The sequence below is a fragment of the Martes martes genome (assembly GCF_963455335.1).
Source record: "Martes martes genome assembly, chromosome: 4".
NCBI classification, from domain to species: Eukaryota; Metazoa; Chordata; class Mammalia; order Carnivora; family Mustelidae; genus Martes; species Martes martes.
In genome coordinates, this window is record NC_137891.1 from 4,629,634 (window position 1) to 4,648,774 (window position 19,141).

Sequence of the window (19,141 nt, forward strand, 5' to 3'; positions counted from 1 at the left end):
GCATAAAGAAATGCAGCAGGAATGTTTCTAAACCAGGCTCTTCTGCAGCCCTGGGGGGTTCTGGAGGGGCCTTGTGAGTAGCCAGGAGGACAGAGGGACAGATGGGGCTTCAAGGCCCCCAACCAGGAAAGTTCTCACTATCTCTCTTGCTGCCTTGAAAAGCAGGTGTTCTCCACGTTTTGGCACTCCCAGGCCCTCATTGTCCCTGCTGTGGGTGGTCCCGTCCCAGGAGTGCATCCCGTGCTCTGCACTTTGGCCTTGTGACTGTCCCAGTGTCCCAGAGGCCTTCCTGCCCCGAAGTGCAAGGGTGGCTGGTTTCTGCTTAGGGCGAGCCTCCGTCGTGCGGTGTGGGAGCACAGGAGGAAGGCGTCCGCCTCCCTCGCCCGGGAAGAATCATTCTGAGGGACTACTACATGGCTCTCAGACCGTCCCCAGGCCAAGGGGACCCAAGCAGCCCGCAGTGGTGATCTGCTCAATAACCCACTGCTGCAGCTGTCTCTGCCTCCCTGCCTGTCTCTCCAACAAACCACCCTGCATCCTCGAATCAGGCTCTCTTTCAGGGAAACCCCTAAGGCCGGTGCCCACCGATGGTCCCTCGGGAACAGCTCTTCTATAGACCAGGACATCGGAGAATCTGAACAGGACGGTCCTGGTCCATGTCCTCGCAGCAAACATGCGGCAGGCGGGCAAGGATCCACAGAACCCACGAGCTCTGTTCTGGGGCAGCCTGGTTGGTCATTTCTTATCTCCTGGGACCATCCCCAGGACCACAGAGCCGGGGAGCCCTCATCTGCCATCACGTTAGGCTTAGTTTCCAGAAAGCTGCCCACCTGCTTCCTCGAATAGCCTTTGACATGGGTCTCCATTGAGGCCATCTGTGCTCAGACCCGGGGCCCCCACCTAGGGCACTGTTGTTCCTCCGGCTCAGATGAAACACTCAGGTCTGCTCTACGCAGAGAAGCGTCTGCCGGCCTCGCTGCCCCCCGGGAACTGGCTATTTCCCTTGCTTCTAAGATCTCAATTGGCTTTAAATTCCATGTGTTTGTTTTTCTTCTCTTCTCCATGGCTTACTGGAAATTGTTTGGCACAGGGCAGCAAGCGGGTCTATCCTACCCTTCCCCCACCTCTTCAGGAGGGTTGAAGTCAGGAAGCACAGTGGGGAGGGAGCCCCTCACCACAGTGACCATGGGGGTGGGGGCGAAGGCTTTCCGGATTAACTCTATGTGTCCCATGCATTTCTCTGATCCTTGGATGCTGAAGGCTTCCGGTGAGCCACAGAAGAGCGTGATGTACTCAGGGAAGCCGAGTAGGAAGCTGTGAAGGGCCATACCCAGGACTGGGGACTTTCTCCCGGTAGTGTGGCCCTGAGAGGTCATTGGTGCTCCCTCGATCCACTGAGTGGACGAAGTCTCAGCATGTGAGTGAAGGACAGGGCCAGAGCCACCTGGGTTAGAGCCCTAAACTCAGATGATCCTCAGGTAGTAGGAGGGCAGGGTGGAAATTTCCAGATCGTGGGAGCACCAGCAGATTCTGGGGCACTTGGAATAGACCTTTCTTCCAACACCTGGTATGCACCCTCGGGTAGTCGGTGCCCTCAGAGAGCTATCATATGGTGATGGGGTTCGACACCCCAGCAGGAAGGAGCCCAGGACGAGCTGCCAACTGCTGAAACTGGTTTCCACTGTGGGGCGGGCCAGAGGCCAACAGGATGTGGGAAGGGCTCTGTTCCCTGAGGAGGTGGAATTTAAGCTTGTCCAGGGCATGTGGAAATGCAGAGAGGAATGATTCGCACCACGATGGACATTGCAAATAAGGACCAGGAACTGCTGTAGAGTCACTGCCAATCAGAGTCAGAAGGCAGCCTGGCGGTCACGGGCTCAGAGGTCCCCACTGATGGTCTGGAGGGCATGTTTGCTAGTCCACGCCCGGCGGGCGGAAAGCCACACCCAGGAAATCACATGTAAAGGACTATCCTTTGCTCCGAGACTGTGGTCTGGCTAACTTTTAGGGTTTGAATGTCTTATCCATGAGAGAAAGAGTGTGGGGAGTAAATCTGCATTTGTTTTGTTTTTGTTGTTTTTGTTTTTGTTTTTTTAGATCTTTACTTGCCAAAATAAAGATTGGGATCTCAGATATTTTTTAAACCCCCAGTTCATAATTCTCACAACTGGGAACTCCTTGTGTAGCCCAAACCTGACTTTTTTTTTTTTTTAACAAATAAAAAAAATGAGGCTCAGAGAGAGAGAGAGAGAGTGATGTTCCTAGGGTTTGAGTACAAAGTCTCATTCTACTTCTCCGTACAACCCCGATATGCCAGGGGATCCAAGGTTACAAGGAAACTTTGCTCTCGACATTATAAATTCTCAGACCTGCTCCAGAATCCGGATTTCTGGGGAATGGTATTCAGTCTTGTGTTCTGAAAGCTCTGCCTGGGAGATGCTGAGCCCTGTGGGGTCTACCTACCCGCAAACCTTCCCTAGTGTCTCTCTCTTTGGAGAAACATCCTGGGTGCCTTACACTGCCCACTTTTTAGAGTGACGCTTATTTCAACCCAAGCTCAGGGCCTCCGGCTTTAGGAACACCCAGAACTTGGTCAGAGTCCAGCACCCCAAAGCTTTCCAGAGCTGCAAAGGGGAGGGTTTCATCCTTACCATCTGAGAACACCGCCGAGTTTTGCGAAGGGACACACAAACCCTCACTCTCCACCTGCCAACGGCTGCAGCCAGAGGACCCGTCCCTGCAAGTTTCTGTCCTCTCCTTGGCACACACTGGGGAAGGAGCAGGGAGAGTCGAGTCTGTGCCCCGAGAACAGAAGGTCTGCTCTCTGACCCAGACGCTCAGCGGACTCACAGGGGACGCTCAGTGAAGGGTGACAGACACTGGGGGCTTCTCAAAGACCACAGTGTGTTTGGGATCCTAGGGCTTCTCCTGTGTGGGACTGGTAAGAAAAGCTCACTCCTCTTCCAGGGGCGGAAGCCTGAAATGTCTGTCTTGGCTCGGGGATCACTTGGTCATGCCGTCTGCGTTCTTGTTGAGGCTCGGGGCTCTCTGATCTACAGCCCCGGGCTCTGGCTTCTGCCAGCCAGGGCTTCTCCCCGACCGCGTTCAGCAGCTGTCACTGCGCCTTCCTCTGGTCCTTTACGAACTGTGCAGGCCAGGAGGCCCCCCCGCAGCCTTTCGCACCCCAGCCACACGCCCGGAGCCTCTGCTGGGCAACAGAGTAACTTCGGTTTTTTTTGTTTTGTTTTGGTTTGGGTTTTTTGTTGTTAACAACAAATTTATTTCTTATGGTTCTGGAGGTTAGAAGTTCAAGAGCAGGGACCACCGCGAGTGGTTAGTGTCAGGGGCTCTCTTCCCAGGTAGCAGAGAGCTGCTTGCTCCTTACGCACGCGTATGGCTGAGAGCACAGAGAACTCTTCGGGGTCTCTCTCCCCCACCCTTTTTTTTAGGGACCAAATAATCTGGTAATATTTCTATTTATTTATTTATTTAATAGTAACAAAAACCCAAAAATTTGTTCCCGGCACAAATTTTTTTTTAATTTTTTTTAAATTTTTTCAGCGTTCCAAGATTCATTGTTTAGGCACCACACCCAGTGCTCCATGCAATCCGTGCCCTCCTGAATACCCACCACCAGGCTCCCCCAACCACTAACCCCTCCCCTCCAAAACCCTCAGTTTGTTTCTCAGAGTCCACAGTCTCTTGTGGTTTGTCTCCCCCTCTGAGTTACCCCAACTCCCTTCTCCTCTCCATCTCCCAGTGTCCTCCGTGTTGTTCCTAATGCCCCACAAGGAAGTGAAACCATATGATACTTGACTCTCTCTGCTTGACTTATTTCACTCGCATAATCTCCTCCAGTCCCGTCCATGTTGACACAAAAGTTGGGTGTTCATCCTTTCTGATGGTTTTGTAATATTCCATTGTATATATGGACCCCATCTTCTTTACCCATTCATCTGTTGAAGGGCATCTTGGCTCTTTCCAGTTTGGTGACTATGGACCAAAGAAGAAATAATAGAAGCAGAAGGAAAACTTCCAGACTCATTCTATGAAGCCAGCATCACCCTGATCCCCAAACGAGGCAAAGACCACACCAAAAAGGAGAATTTCAGACCAATATCCCTGATGAATATGGATGCCAAGATTCTCAACAAGATGCTAGCTAATAGAATCCAACAGTACCTTGAAAAGATTATCCACCATGAGCGGGTGGGATTTATCCCTGGGTTACAAGGATGGTTCAACATTCGCAAATCAATCAATGTGATGGAATGAATCAATAAGGGAAGAGAGAACCACATGGTCCTCTCAATGGATGCAGAAAAAGCATTTGACAAAATCCAGCATCCGTTTCTGAATAAAACGCTTCAAAGTATAAGGATAGAGGGAACATTCCTCAACTTCATAAAATCTATCTATGAAAAACCCACAGCGAATCTCATTCTCAGGGGGGAAACGCTGGCAGCCTTCCCTTTGAGATCAGGAACACAACAAGGATGCCCACTCGCCACTCTTGTCCAACCTATACTAGAAGTCCTGGCAACAGCAATCAGACACCAAAGAGAAATAAACGGTATTGAGATTGGCAAAGAAGAAGTCAAACTCTGTCCCTTCGCAGATGTCCTCCTCTGTAAATGGAGCTACCGTGTCCTTCATGGGATCTGTGTGAGGGTTAGTTTACTGTCCATCCAGCTTTATTGAGATATACTGGACACATAGCACTGTGGACTTAAGGTGCGTGAGACCCACGCCGGGGTAAGGTCGGCAGACCCCAAAATAGGGCAAACTGATCTACCTGCAACATCGACCCGTTGTCGTTCTTTAAAAACAATGGAGTCAACTTCGCTCATTTGTTTACTTAAATCCTGTTAGGGAAGCCCTTCTTTTCAAACCAAAGAGTGGTTTTACATGTTTTTCAAAATGTGTTCCCTTAGATTTCATCCTGTGGTTCTCAAAACACAGCTGTGAGGGGCTGGGAGTGGCTTTTTACATCTAAGCAGTTAGGAACCTGCCTTTCTCTCTCTCTCTCTCTCTCTCTCTCACACACACACACGCACACACACACATGCACACGCACAGGAGCACACACACACAGCTCCCCTCTCCAGCTCCGAGGAGGGTCAGGTTGGAGTGTGCAGGGAACCCTCGGCTGCAACCTTGACCTGGGTGGCCCTTGTCGGCTTTCCACCAGTTCTTTCTTAGGATGTGCGCGTGTTTTCCAGGCTGTCTGCCAAGAGCCGACTCCAAATGCGCGTTTTCACACACATTCTCCTTGGGAATGGAGGTGCCATGTGTTGAATTACTAAGCGGAAGGGGGTTTGCATTCCTGGCTTGGTTTGACATGATCAGGGACCTGCTATGTCACGGTCATCATTTTGCTTCTCCTCCTTCCCTTCGCTTCCCCCTTTCCCCTCCCCTTCCCTCCCCTCCCTTTCCCTTCCCTTCCCTTTCCGTCTTCAAGTTCTTTTCATGATGCTATTTTGTGTTGACAGGGTGACAAGTGTGGCATGTGGCTGTAGATACTAAGTTATTAAAACCAGGGAACTGGCTGGGAGGCTCCCTTAAGACGGGAGAGAACATGGGGTCAAGGGAAGATTCTGTCCTCGAGGCATGTGAGACCCAAAAAGATGCATAAAACAAGGCACGGCCAGACACAGCCGTTTCCAGACCAACTACCCGTTTCTACGGAAGAGCAGTGGCCAGTCGTGTCCACCTCTTCCAGCCCCGGAGTTCGGGGAAGCCGGAGTGAGGACCAGGAGGCCAGCCCTATTCTGAGACGTGCCCTTTCACGGAGGCCTCACGCCAACAACTTGACCTCTGACTGCTTAATTAACCACCATCCTTTGTGTGTTGCGGGACAAGCTGTCGCTATGGAGACGTTTGTGAGGTTTTCCGGCCCGTCTCACCTTGGTTCCCTTCCGGAAGGTTCCCATAGTCGGACAAAGAGAACTTGGCAGGAATGACAGAGCGGCCTGCGCCGAGAGCGGGTCTTACTCTCCAGGGGTGGGGAGTGGGTCCCAGGGACAACGGACACCACGGAGACGGGGCTGGAAGTGTCCGTCCCCAGGTGGACGCTCGCTCGTGTTAGCGCCGCAGACACGGCCCCGGGTGCGGGGACAGCAAGGTGAACAGGACGCCCCCCCATTCTCAAGGCGGCCACCGTCGGGAGAGGCCTGGATGCCGCTCCTCCCGGAACACAACTTCTGGGCAACACCCAGGGAGAACAGCACCTTGCGATTTACTTTCCGGAGCGCTCTGAGAGACGAAATCTAGAGATGTTGTGGGAGACTCTACAGTAAAAATCGTGTAGGAATCATCCTCCAGGGTCTGTGCCCACTGGGCGCCCGAGGCCTCCTGGCCCCTTTGCCACCCTGGGGGCAGGTGACCTTAGCCTCATCTCTGGAGCCGAAGGATGCTCCTCAGGTCACAGGGCGGCGGGCGAGGCCTGAAGCAGTCGGGGCTCTGCGGCGACCAGCGTCTCCTCCTCCGCGAGCGCCCAGACCCAGGAGGGACAGGAGCAGGCGCTCCCTCACTCATGCAGCAGCTCGACCGCGTCTTTCCTGCCGGAGGCCACACGGGAGAGCCCTTGCTTCCGTTTTTCCGCCAAGTTCTCCAGAAACAAGGGTCGTCTTATTCGGAGGGGCGCGTGGGGAGATGAGCCATCTCAGGAGGCTCTGGAACAGCCCCTCTTCGGCGGGGCTCCTCTGGGCAGCGGGGGTCGCCACTCAAGAGGCACTTGGGCTCAGTGTGGCATACCCCGGAACACCTACCAGGACCTGCACTGTGACACAGGAAGAACCCGTGACCTGGAGAAGAGGGGCCGGGGGCTGTCACCGGGCCAGCCGCGGAAGCCCTTCAGCAGAGCCACAGACACTGAGGGGCTCACTGACCCCTACCCGGACTCCACCCGCGTGCAGGCGCAGCCCTGAGTTGGGGGCCGGAAGACCCTGCACCTGCGGGGTCAGCCCTTGGCCAACAGCAGCTCCCCCGGCCTGCCTGGCTTCCTGCGCCAGCCGTGGGCCCTCCTGCTCCCACAGCCACCGGATTGCGGCCCCCGGGGGCCCTTGGGAACCTGCGGGAGTGGGGACCTTCCCATTGTCGCCATCACCCTAGAGACCCGGCCAGGAGCTCTGTGCCCTGAGGATGCGGTCCAAGGCCTGCAGCGACCCTGGAGATTCTAGACCGGGGTGGGTGCTGCCCAGGACCATGGGGGCCCCTCCCTGGGCATGTCTGTGGCCCAGGCCCCCATCCCTGCTCTCTGCCGCCGCCTCTCTCCGGCGGTCAGCTGGCGAGGAGTCTGGGGCTTGCTGACAGCCTGCGTTCCGGGGGAGGGAAGCTAAGCTGTGGTCACGGGGTAACCACACCACCTCTGCCTTCCCCTCCATTCGGGGTGAAAAGGTGCAACCAGCTGTCAAGCTTCCTGCATGGGAGCCTCCCTTTGCCTCACGCTCTCCAGACCTGAGCCAAGGGAGGCGTCCTCTCATCAGGGAACGGCGAGCCGCAGGGAGGGATGACAGGTGCAGCTGTGCGGGTGCCCCCTCCGTCGCCAGCCCAGCGCCTCCTCTCCTGACCGCTGCTCCTTTGGTCCCCTTTGTCGTCCTCTTCCTCCCGGGGGCTCGCTCCCTGCCTGCTCCCTTCCTCTTCCCCTGCCCACGCCCCTCCTCTCTGAGGCTGCTCCGCATTTCTCCCTGACTAAGCCACTGGGTTTGCCTCGCCCCCTTCCTCTTCCTCCCCCTCCCTCCCCAAACTGGACTGCCCCGTCTCCCTCCCGCTCCCCTGCTGGTTTCCTCTCCCCGGTCTCTCCCCCTCGGTGTCTCTCTCTTTTATTTCTTTCTGTCCGGTTCCCCATCTGACAGACCCACCTCTCTCCCTCACTCACTCCTCCCTCTCTCCTCCTCTCTTTTCCTTTACACACGGTCATGCTCGCAATGTCCACAGGTCCACTTGGCCCTCCCTTGGCCCGATTCTCCTGCCTCTGACTCTCTCCCCTCCACCTCCCACACCTGTCCCTCCCTCACCCCTACTCTCACTCCAAGCCACCTCCAGTACCGCCGCTCTCCGAAGAGACCCTCTGGGCTGTCCAGTCCTGCTTTCTGGCCTACAGGCTTGGAGCCCAAGGAGAGTCCGCCTCCCTTCTGCTTTGTCTGGGCCGAGGCGGCAGAGGCCCAGGGACTGATTCAGCATATGGGAGGACTCTCCCTGATGAACACAGAGGTCCTCTGGGGAGAGAAGCTCTGAGCATCCCAGCAGCCCCGGTGTGGCCTGCCCTGACAGGGGGTTCCCTCACTGGACCCTGGGTGGTCTAGAGCCCATCCCTCACTGGCCCAGGGCTACACAATGCACACTCTCTCAGACTAAGCCCGGGCTGCTGCAGACTTAAGGGTTCTCTGCCATCCAGTAAAAAGCAGGGCTCTTGGCTTTGTTTGATTGAATACACGAACACGTCAAGGGCCTTTCTCTGTTTTGAATCCATTTGTTAGAGCCTCTGCTTGGAAGGCTCGTAAAGCACGGTCATTAACAGCCACGTTCTCTGCGTCTGGAATTTTAATGGAGTTGGCATGTCCTAATACCTGCACATCTTGGGGCTGCGGGATGGAGACGGATTTCCTCCATGAGTTTCCTCCCCATGTCTGAGGGGTCCCGGCCTCTGTTCTCTCTGATGCCCGGTGGGTGGGGGAGGGGGGCCGAGTCCCTCCGAGCTCTGTCTGGCAGAGACACCCAGGCTCCTTGTCCCCAGTTTTCAGAGCACACCCTCTTCCAGATTCGGCAGCTGCAGAAGGGCGACTGGCAACCCCCACTCCTCCTCCCAGACACTTCCACGTGTGTGGTCCCTTGTTCTCTCTGTGTGGCGGGGCAGCTGCCTCTTCAGCCCCAACTCCGAGCATGGCAGCCTTCAGATCCCTTCTCGCTTAGACACCCCAGGACCTCAATCTTGCTGCTATCGGTCGGCTGGTGTCCGGATGCCAACACTTCATCCTCGCCCCTCAACCCCACGGAGGTCCTCCTCACCACGTGACTTTGGCATCTGAGTCAGCTGTCCTCCCCTTCACCCCCTCCAAGGACTCCCTCCTCGCCCCACTGGGCTCTGGCACCCACATGGCCCGTGCCCCTTTACTCTGCCTGGCATCTGCGCTCATCGGTTTTCAAGACCCACGGAATGCTTACTCAAGAATCAGACCTAACGCCAAGCACCGCCCAGGAGTGCAGTCCAGTAGGGGACTCATTCTGCAAACCGGGCTGCCTGACCACCCAGAGGGGCGTGGAGACCAACTCTGGGAGGCTGGGTGAAGATCTGTTTCCGCTGTGTGTCCCCAGAGCCCTGCCCTGCCCTCTCAGGGTCCCTTCCTTGAATTCCACTCCCATCCCTGAGGGTTACACCCAGGCCCGACAGCCTTGGGCCGCAGCTCCATGGACACGTGATGTGCTCTGTAACTTACCAGAGAGCAATTGTTAATGAGATACCATTTTAGGTGTAAGGGATTCAATAGGTAAAGGATAATTATTCCTGTTCTAAGAAAGTTTTATTCTAGGGGAGCTACAGAGAGACAGTGTAATTCTTAAAAACACAGACACACATACACAAAATACAAAGATATTGAAAAGGACAAGATAGAATGGGGTCATATGATAGAGTACCTGTCTCAGGGAAATTAGCGGGAAAACCTCAGAGATCACATTTGAGCTGAAACTCAGCCATTGGGAAGGAGACAGCCAAGCAAAGTTCTAGCAGGGAAGAGAGGGAACCACCAGCTGCAGTGCAAATGTCCTGCGGCAGGAAGCAGCATGTCACACTGGAGGGACTCTGAATGGAGGGTCTTTGGGGGAATAGGAAGAGAGCTGAGATCAGAGAGAAAGAGAGCCCCATCGTCTTCACAGACTGAGTAGGGGGCTTGCGTTTTATTCCAAGAGTGACGAAGACCTATGAAAGGTCTTTGGGAATGACCCTGTGGAAGGTCTGGGGGAGGGGGATGGGAAGCGAGGGGACCAGGCAGGAGGTGTTGCAATAGTGCAGATAAGGAGGATGGGCTAGGACTAGACTGGCAGCTGGGGATGGGGGCGTGGAATGGGCTGTTTGGGAAGTTTCGAAGGTCCCACCAGAGGACAGGACTACCATGAGGTGTGCAAGAGGGAGGGAGGACTCTTCCATTCTGGCCTGAGTGTGGGCGTCGTTGGCAAGTGATTGAGCGGGGCGATCGGTAGTGCTGCTTTGGAAAGATTAACTGGGATGCCTGAAGACTCCTAAAAGAGATAACCAGTGGGGCTGGACGTGTATCCCCGGAGTGCAGTGAGGAGACCCCGGTGACGGAGAACATTTGAGAGCTTTTAGCAGAGATCTCTCTGCAGCATGGCCGTAGCGGCCTCCTCTCCTCCATTTATGCTCTACTCTGGGAGGGGAGAGCCCAGCCCTGCGCAAGCCGGCTCCTGCGTTCCTAGACCAGGAGGCATCCAGGGAAAGTTTGGGAAAGAAGCGACTAAGTAGGTAGGCATAAACCAGCCTGGTTGGTGTCAAGGTCTTCATGCAGAAGTGGGGTGGCCATGACTGCTGCTGGAGGGGCAGGCACGGTGAGCTGAGCACGGTGGGCTGAGCAGGTAGAAGCCACTCATGAGAGGGCTGGGCCTGTTTCCGGGTCACAAGGGGTGTGAGTGCCCTGTGGGCTGATTGGGGACACATTGGAAGTGAGAGTTGGGGAGCCCAGTGTGGAGAACTTTGTAAGGGATTTTGCTGGAAGAAGATCGGGGAGGGATGTGGGGATAGACGTAACTATGTCTGTAGATCTGGGTCCCTGTTCACGTTCACACCTACCCAGATCCACATCCGTCTATATCTGTGTGCCTACGTCCATCCCATGCCCACACCCACAGCAACTACACCTACATCCGGATAAACACATGCAGACGCAGAGAACATGCCAGTGTGCACACAGAAACCCCGGACTGGGAGCTCAAGGCCACGTCCTTCCGTGTCTCCAGCCCTACTTTTGGCCTCCTCCCCAAGGGGTGGCCCCTGTCCCTCCATATGGCTCTCAGGAGGGTCTTGGTGGCACCTGTCTTGGTGGCACCTGTCACTCACACGGGCCTCGGTCCACACCCCCTGGCAAAACGAAGGAGGGGGCGTGGATGGTGCAGTGATTGGGTGTCCTGCAAAGTGAGGCTGAAGGAGGCTTTTCAGAAGCAGACGGAGGCCAATCAGGCAGCATCTGGATGTGAGACTGATCTGAGGATTCTGTTCTGTAGGTAATAAGAAGCCAGCGGAAGCTTTGAAGCAAGCAAGTGATGTCACCAGGCTCGTGCTTCAGAAAACCGGTTTCTCGCTGTTAGGTAGGGCGCGTGAACTCCCGAGAAAATGAGAGGGAAAGCTGGAAAGCGGTTGTGGAAGGACATACTTAAGAGGAGCGAAAGGCGAGCAGGCGCATGTGGGCAGGTCAACCTGAGAGCAGCCCGTAGGCTGGAACGGTGGTGGCGGGGGGAGGCTGGGGACCCAACTAGAGGCTCTGCGGGGAGGACGAAGGAGCCCCAGGAGCAGGGCTCAGAACCAGGCTGTGTGAACGATGGGACCTGCGTGGCCAAAACCCGGGAGACACGAGCCGCCTTTCCCCGGGGGAGAGCGCGTGTCCCTGGCTTCGCACAGCCCACAGTCAAGGACGCACGCTCTCCTCTCCTGCTGGAGGGACTTCTGTCCCCAGACTTCTCCAGCCCTGCACCATCGGCTCCCAGTTGAGAGAGTTTTGTATGAAGACAAATAGTGTAATTACCTGCATGTCAATCTGGATGACGCCACCTCTCGCGGCGAACAATAACTTGACCTGAGGCTGCTAACACAAGATGAAAATCGAATCAGGATGTTCCAGAACCACTGGTCCTGGCTCCAGTCTGTAGCATGAATCATGGTTAATATTTCTTTCTCCCCCCCCAAGTGCTCATGACCACCTGTGCCGTTGGCCTCAGAAATGCATTCGACTGCTCCGCCGGCCCCCGTTGGAAGGACCAAGCCGCATTTCACATCCACGTGGGTGGAGGGGTTAAGTGCCTTTTTATAGTCCCTGCCGAGAAGCCTGACCCAGAGTCGTCCTTGTCCAGCCAGGGGGGACGTTCTCTAGCACAGGTGAGCGAGGAGAGTGTAGCTGGGGAAAATTCCCGGGCATCCCAACCATCCAGAGCCGTGGGTTCAGAAACAAGATGAGGACATCTGAACCAGGGCCAGGGCAGGGAAGTAATCCAGGGGGCAGGCAGGTAGGATGCAAGAGCCCTGCAGGGCCCTGCAGGGCGGCCGTCAGAGATCCCCCAAGCCGAGAGACACGAGCCGTAGATCAGTCTGGAGTTCAGAGCCTTGCAGCCCGGACTCCGAACGAACCCCACACCGTAAAGAGACCCTTTGAAAATATGTGGATCGTGTCATGACTCCATTCCAGCCATTGCCCTGGGTCCCCTCTCATTCTGCTTAAAAGCAGGATTCCTGACCAGTGGCAGAGCCTGACCTCAGCGATGCTGGCCTCCTGTCCCACCCTCACTCCTGGCTCCTGGCCACCACCCCGACTCACTCAGCCACTTCTCCAGGCCACCGTCTCCGTCTCCACACCGGGTCCTTGCTGGGCCTCAAACACCCAGGGCCCTTGCCCCTTTGCTGCAGCACCCCCTTGCCTGTGGCCAGGCGGCTCTGTCACTTCTTTGCTCTCCACATACGTGTCGCCTGGGTCTGTGACTTTCCCTTGAGAATCACATGCAAATGGCTGGGTTTTTGCCTCCATACCAGTTACCCGCATCTGACACAGTGTTCGTTATCTCTGGTCTCCTTCTTCTAGAATGAAAACTCCGTGAGGGCAGGACTGTATCTGCTCAGATTACAGCTCCGTCTCCAGGGCCCGTATTCTGGATACAATTCCCAGAGCACATGTGCACTCAGCAAATATTTATAGGGTGAAGATCTAGCTTGGCTATTCCCCGTATGCCGACTGACAAGCTCTCGATGAGTCAGGGGTTTGCGACAGAGTCAAGAATTCTTCATTGTCGAACAAAACTCACGGTCACCGGCACAGCCTCCGCTCCTGACAGTTACCGCTTCACGCGCTCCCGCTCACTTAATCCTCACGCCAAACCTCCAAGTTAGCTTATGCTATTGATGTGTCTTTTTAACTAACAGATTAAATTATAAAGGCATCAAAAAAAAAAAAAAAATGAAGCCACTCACCCCAGATTCCACAGCCCGTGAATGGAGAAGTCTGATTTCAAAGTCTATATTCTCAGCCATGTGATGGTCCTAGGCGCTGCCCCTAGAGACTTCGAATTTTTCTTCTTTTTTTTTTTTTTTAAAGATTTTATTTATTTATTTGACACAGAGAGAGAGATCACAAGCAGAGCAGCAGGCAGAGACAGAGGGGAAGCAGGCTCCCTGCTGAGCAGAGAGCCCGATGTGGGGCTCGATCCCAGGACCCTGAGATCATGACCTGAGCCGAAGGCAGAGGCTTTAACCCACTGAGCCACCCAGGCGCCCCTTTCTTCTTTTTAATACAAGATCTAATTTTTTGCTCCCAAATTCCTTTAAGTGATTCAGTACCACCTGCTGGTCTTTGTTCAAAGAAATACAAATAGGATAACCCTGTGTCTCTCTCGGGGTAGCTCTGTTGGCAGGTAATGGTCGGTGAGGACAGTGCCCACCATGAGGGGACATATGGGGGCTGCACCTGGGACAGAGTGGACAACCAGGGACTTCGAGAGGCAGAAATACACCGACAGTGCTGTGCCAAGCTGAGTTCTAGCGTGGGCCCCCCAAGACCCTGCTCCCTCGTGTACACACCTTCTCCCAGTGATTCAGTTGAGCAACAGTAGAAGTGCTGCTATATGGGATTTTGAAGATGGGATTAAGGTCCCTAATCAGTCTGAGTTAATAGAAAGGGAGATGGTCCTTGGTGGGCCTGACCTAACCGGGAGATGATCCTGGGTGGGCCTGACCTAACCAGGTGAGTCCTTCAAGAGAGGACCTGAAGCGTGAGCGGGGTGTGCAGAGGAGGCCACGTGGCGTGGACCCTCGAGGGTCTTCCAGCTGCTCCAAGTGGTCCTGGCTGACAGCTGGGAAGAGAACAAGGACCAGAGTCCTAAAACCACAAGGGGGTCAATTCTGCCCACTCCCTGACGGGGCTTCAGTAGTCAGGACTCAAGATGAAGGCACAGTCTTCACAGACATGTCATTCAGCTTGTGGCCCCCTGAGCAGGGGCTCAGCCAGAACCTGCTGGATGCCTGACACACAGAAGCACGGGGCGCCAACGTGTATGGCTTTAAGTTTATTTGTTACGCAGCAATGGAAAACTGAGGTAGTTGTATCCGCGGGAAGTTTGTTATTAGTGGTGGTTACCCTGCAGCATTATCCATACTTGACTGGTAAAACCACGATGAACATCTGCCTCCTGGGGGTGCTTCACCCATGTGTCATTACCCAATAGTGAACCATTCATTTCCCTAACCAGATGATGGGCTCCCGTGACTTGAGGGAGATCTTTTAAGCCCTCGGTGTTGATCGACGACTCTGCCACATGGTGGACATTCAGGGAATGTTGGTGGAATGAAGACAGGAAGGAGATAGAACATCACGCCCAATGGTGGCCCCATGGAAGGAGAAACCGACTCGGCCTCGACGAGGGAAACACACAGGGGGTTATTCAGGAGGGTGAGGCCATGGGAGGAGGCCTACAAGGAGGGGAGGAATTCTAGGCACAGGTGACGCCATGCAGATGGCCCCCGGGAGTCCTTGCCAGGGCTTCAGGGGGGCTGCGGGACGTGGGATCGATGAGGTGGAAAATTAAAGCCTGAGCCTGAGCAGATCCGTCTGTGCTCCCCGAGAACATCACCGACTTTAAAATGTCTCACCTCATCTGTCCATGACAAACTCAGAATTCCAATCCAAGTAGTGAAAGCTGTCAGAAGGTAGCAAACAGTAACAGGAAAGTGTGAAATCACAGGGTTTCTTCTTCTTCTTCTTCTTCTTCTTTTTTTTCCCCCGCAATAAGAATATACAACTAGAGCTTGACAAATCGTTTTGGGCCAAGATTAAAAACAAAACAACAAAAAAAGAACCCCGCATCTTAAAGCTGAAATCCTGATACGGATTATTTTGCTCTGACAATTGTCTATGATGGGAAGCTCAAATCATTCCGGCTGCCAGGACACAAAAATATATTCTTCAGCAGGAGGGTTGCTGCGTCTTTGTATCTGTTCAAGGCTCCAGACTCAAAAATTGGACCCAGTCATGTGTTTCAAGGCTGTACTGGGGACTGGAGGCTTAAAGAAGCAATACTTTGTATCTCTCCGGCTCCCGTCATGTGCCAGAAGCTGTGCACGGGTGGGACGGGTGGGACGGGTGGGGGAGGCGGAGGGGAGTCGGCAGTGTACTGGATCCCGGTTTTCACTTGGGGAAATAAAGGAGCAGGAAGCATGTGGAGTTTCCCAAGGCTGGTGAGGTAACATGTGGCCCAGCGAGGTGCAGGCTGAGAGAATTCGAAGTCCATGTCATTCTCACGATGGCAAACACTTCCCGAATTGCTTCTACTTAAATGCTAACTTTGGATGGGGGCACCTGCTTGGCTCAGTCAGCTGAGCGTCTGACTCTTCACTCAGCTGACGTCATGATCTCAGGGTCATGAGGCGGAACCCCACGTCGTGCTGCACGGTCAGTGTGGAGTCTGCTGGAGATCTCCTTCCCCCTCTGCCCCTACCCACTGCTTGCGCGTGCACTCTCTCTCTCTCCCTCTCTCTCAAATAAATAAATAAAATCTTTAAAAAATATAATAACTTTGAATGGATGAAACATACCTATTACCTGATGTGCTTTCCCTAAGCATTTTGTGTAGGGGGGAACATTTGGAAGATGGAGAAATGGATGATGAGAAAAGTGAAGTCGATTCCCTCTGTCTCTCCCTCCCAAGGAGACGGTGAGGACAAGACTTGGTGAGCTCGTTAGTATCTTATTTCCCAAGAGCCAAGATCTTTTCCTGGATTTCCAGATTTTAACTCTAGACAAACCCTCACCACGTGGCTTATTCCCAGGGGAGTGGGGCAGACGTCTCAGACCTTCCTACCCACTGTCTGCCCTAAGTTATAAATCCAACGAAAGTTACCAAAGTGTGATTTTGCTGGGTGACAAAGTCCCAGACACTCCTCCATGAAACTGGGCATGTGGTTTTAAAGCCTAAAACTTTGCTCCGGTACCTCGCAAGAGGCACAGACCTCACTGAAACGCGGCTGGGATGGGGACTGGGCCAGCCCAACAGGAACTGCATTTCCATCTGTGGGTTCACTGTGCCCTGACCCGAGGCTTCGGCATTCCCACACAAGCACAAATGCAGGACACACACTGGAGGTGGTTTGGCCACCTTGACCTCAATGATTTGTTTTACAATGACCTCTCAACTTGTAGCTTTTGACACACATTGGCTCTGCATACAAACTGGTAGGAATAGACTTCTCTTTCCTAGCTCGTTTTTGCGGAAACCCAAGGATCTGGACATCCATCTTTCACTACCCCCTCCCCAGTTTGGCTGGAGTCAGATGCAGAAAAGCATATCTGTATTATAAGAAAAGCATCCTTTCAAGGACAATGATAAATGTCAAAGGACAGCCTCCTCGTCGGTGATACCATAGAGGGAAGGGTTGGTGGTGACAGGCCGAGCTTATCGTCTACCAGAAGCAGATGGGTGGCAGGTAGGAATGCCAGATTGCACACTTCATTTATTTGATTTTTTTTTTTTTTTAGGACAAGACTTTCATGTAGATGTTTCTGATCTCTGACCAAAAGCTTTCTGACATGCCTGTAGGTCAAAGAAAAATATGGCTTACGAGTGCCAGTGTCTGACCTCAGATTTTAACCCTTGTTCTGTCTTTCTTCCTCTGGATGGAGGCCAAGAAGAGAGGGGCTTGGCTCCGGTCTCACGGCAGTGAGTGGCAGAGCAGAGAACGGATCAAAAGTCCCCAGCCCTGCCCGGAGCTCCCCTACTATATCACACAGCTTCTCTACACACGGCGGCAGTTCCCAGGGAGATGGAAACTGCGCTTGCTGCCCCTGTCCGGACAGAAACTTCTGCTCACGGAGCTGGTCCCATCTCCACTTGTTCTGAACCTCAAGGTCATCAGGCTCAGATTTGTCTTCAACTTCTCGGACGGCAATTGTCACATCTTTGGACCTTGCTACTTACCCCAGTCAGAGGGAACCAGCTTAAAAAAAGTGGAAATAATCCCTGAATGATGGCAGAGATGATGATAACAGCTGTGAGGGGCATGAAACGAGAGCTCGCCTTCTTCTGGTGTTATCGGGGTACCGCACACCCTATTATACTGCTTCCGACGTCTCGCTGAATCCTCACAAACAAAGATGTGATCGCTGCTATTTGCCCCCACTTCATACGGAATGAAACTGAGTCTCAGAGAACCTAGAGGTACTTGCTCAAAGTCGAAGAGCTACTTGGCAGAAGGAATTCTGCTTCCCAGCCAATTTTTAGTCACTGCACATGGAGTTACTCAAATGGGGATTATAAGTTCAGGGTTCCATAGGTTCTCTACAGGATGTCTAACATATTTTATTTCTAATTTAACCTAAAATTAACATGAACATATTCTGGGCCACCTGGATAACTTCTTCATAGGAGACTTCCTGGGGCTGCGTTTGTGTTTGTGTCCGTGTTTCCACTGAAGCCTAGATCGTAGAAGTTAGCTGTTATGGCAGTATTTTCCCATTGAGGTCGGGGGGGGGTTGTCTCTGGACTTTAGCAGGGGTGTTTTGGACACTCTGAGAGATCTGATTTTGGAGATATTGTGCTAGGTTCTATTGTTTTGAAAGCTAGACCTCTTTCCCCCTTGGAAGGAGGCACTGGAACGTTAGGCACACAGATGCTCTGAAGGTTGGCGTGGAGCGCCAGGCCCTGGGGCAGCTTGCTCCCACCCTCACAGATCTTCTAGAGGCACAAGCCAGCCCCACAGCTCTCTCAGAACCCAGCAGACCACGTCCTTCAGCTTCTCGGAGTCTTGGGTCAGCCATGAGCCCACTTCCTGGGCAAGGCACTCCTGCAAGTCACATCGGATCATCAGACATGGACCAGCTGTCTCCACGGACTCAGTCTGTCCTTGAGATTCAGCCCGTCTCTATTCTGCTCTGCTGCCCGTCTAGCTTCACCTTGAGCTACCAGCCTGTTGAGACACCATCTTGCATTGGCTTCCCCACCAGCTCCTGCGATGATGCAAAGCCTAATCTCTGTAACAAATCCTCATTATCTGTTACTTATTGGTGTTCCGTCCTCCGGTCAGATCTTGAATGACACAGGATCCCTGACTCAGAAACGTTGAAAAACAAAACAGAACAAATTACCACTTTATAGCTCTAAGAACTGTAATTGACACTATGCCTCAATCCATGAGCTTACAGAAAAGTGAAGTTGGCTGGATAATTAATACACTTTATACGTACGTGCACAGTTAGTTCTGCTGTGATGCAACACATACGTTCCCAGAAATCACTGCGCTGCTCACATGGGACAGAGCCCACAGGGCTTACGGGAAAGTGGGGCTAGGACACAGCATTCAAAAACCTCAGGAGTGACACAATTTCAAAGAAGAATCTTAAAACAGTGACATTGTTCTGTACCCAAGAAAGGGTTAAGATATATGTAACTATTAGAATAAATGCAGGCTCCCAGGGATGGAATGTTCAAGAAGCCACAGGGATAAGAGGTGCAACGTAGGGAACAGGGTCTGTGGTACTCTAACGGTGTCGTATGTGACAGACACCAGCGACACTCCTCATGAGGACAGCATGACCTAGAGACTCGTCGAATCATTGCCTTATTCACCCGAAACGAATGTAACAGTTGTGTTCACTATAGCTTGATTTAAAAAATGGTTCTTTGAAAAGACACACACACCCAAAAGAGATGGGCGTGGTGCTTTATCTTGAAAAAGACCCGACATTTGATTGGGACTCTGGGCCTGGAAAAGCTCACAGCTTGTGAGGTGTTGGAAGTGGCATGAGGAGCCTTCCCCGATGTGAGACGAAGCTTTGTCATACCCCCTGGGTAGGCATGGCTCCTGACATGTGGTGGCAAGAGGCAGCACACCAGGGTTTTAGGGGTATGTGTTTTGGTGTTTGTATGTGCCCTGACTTAG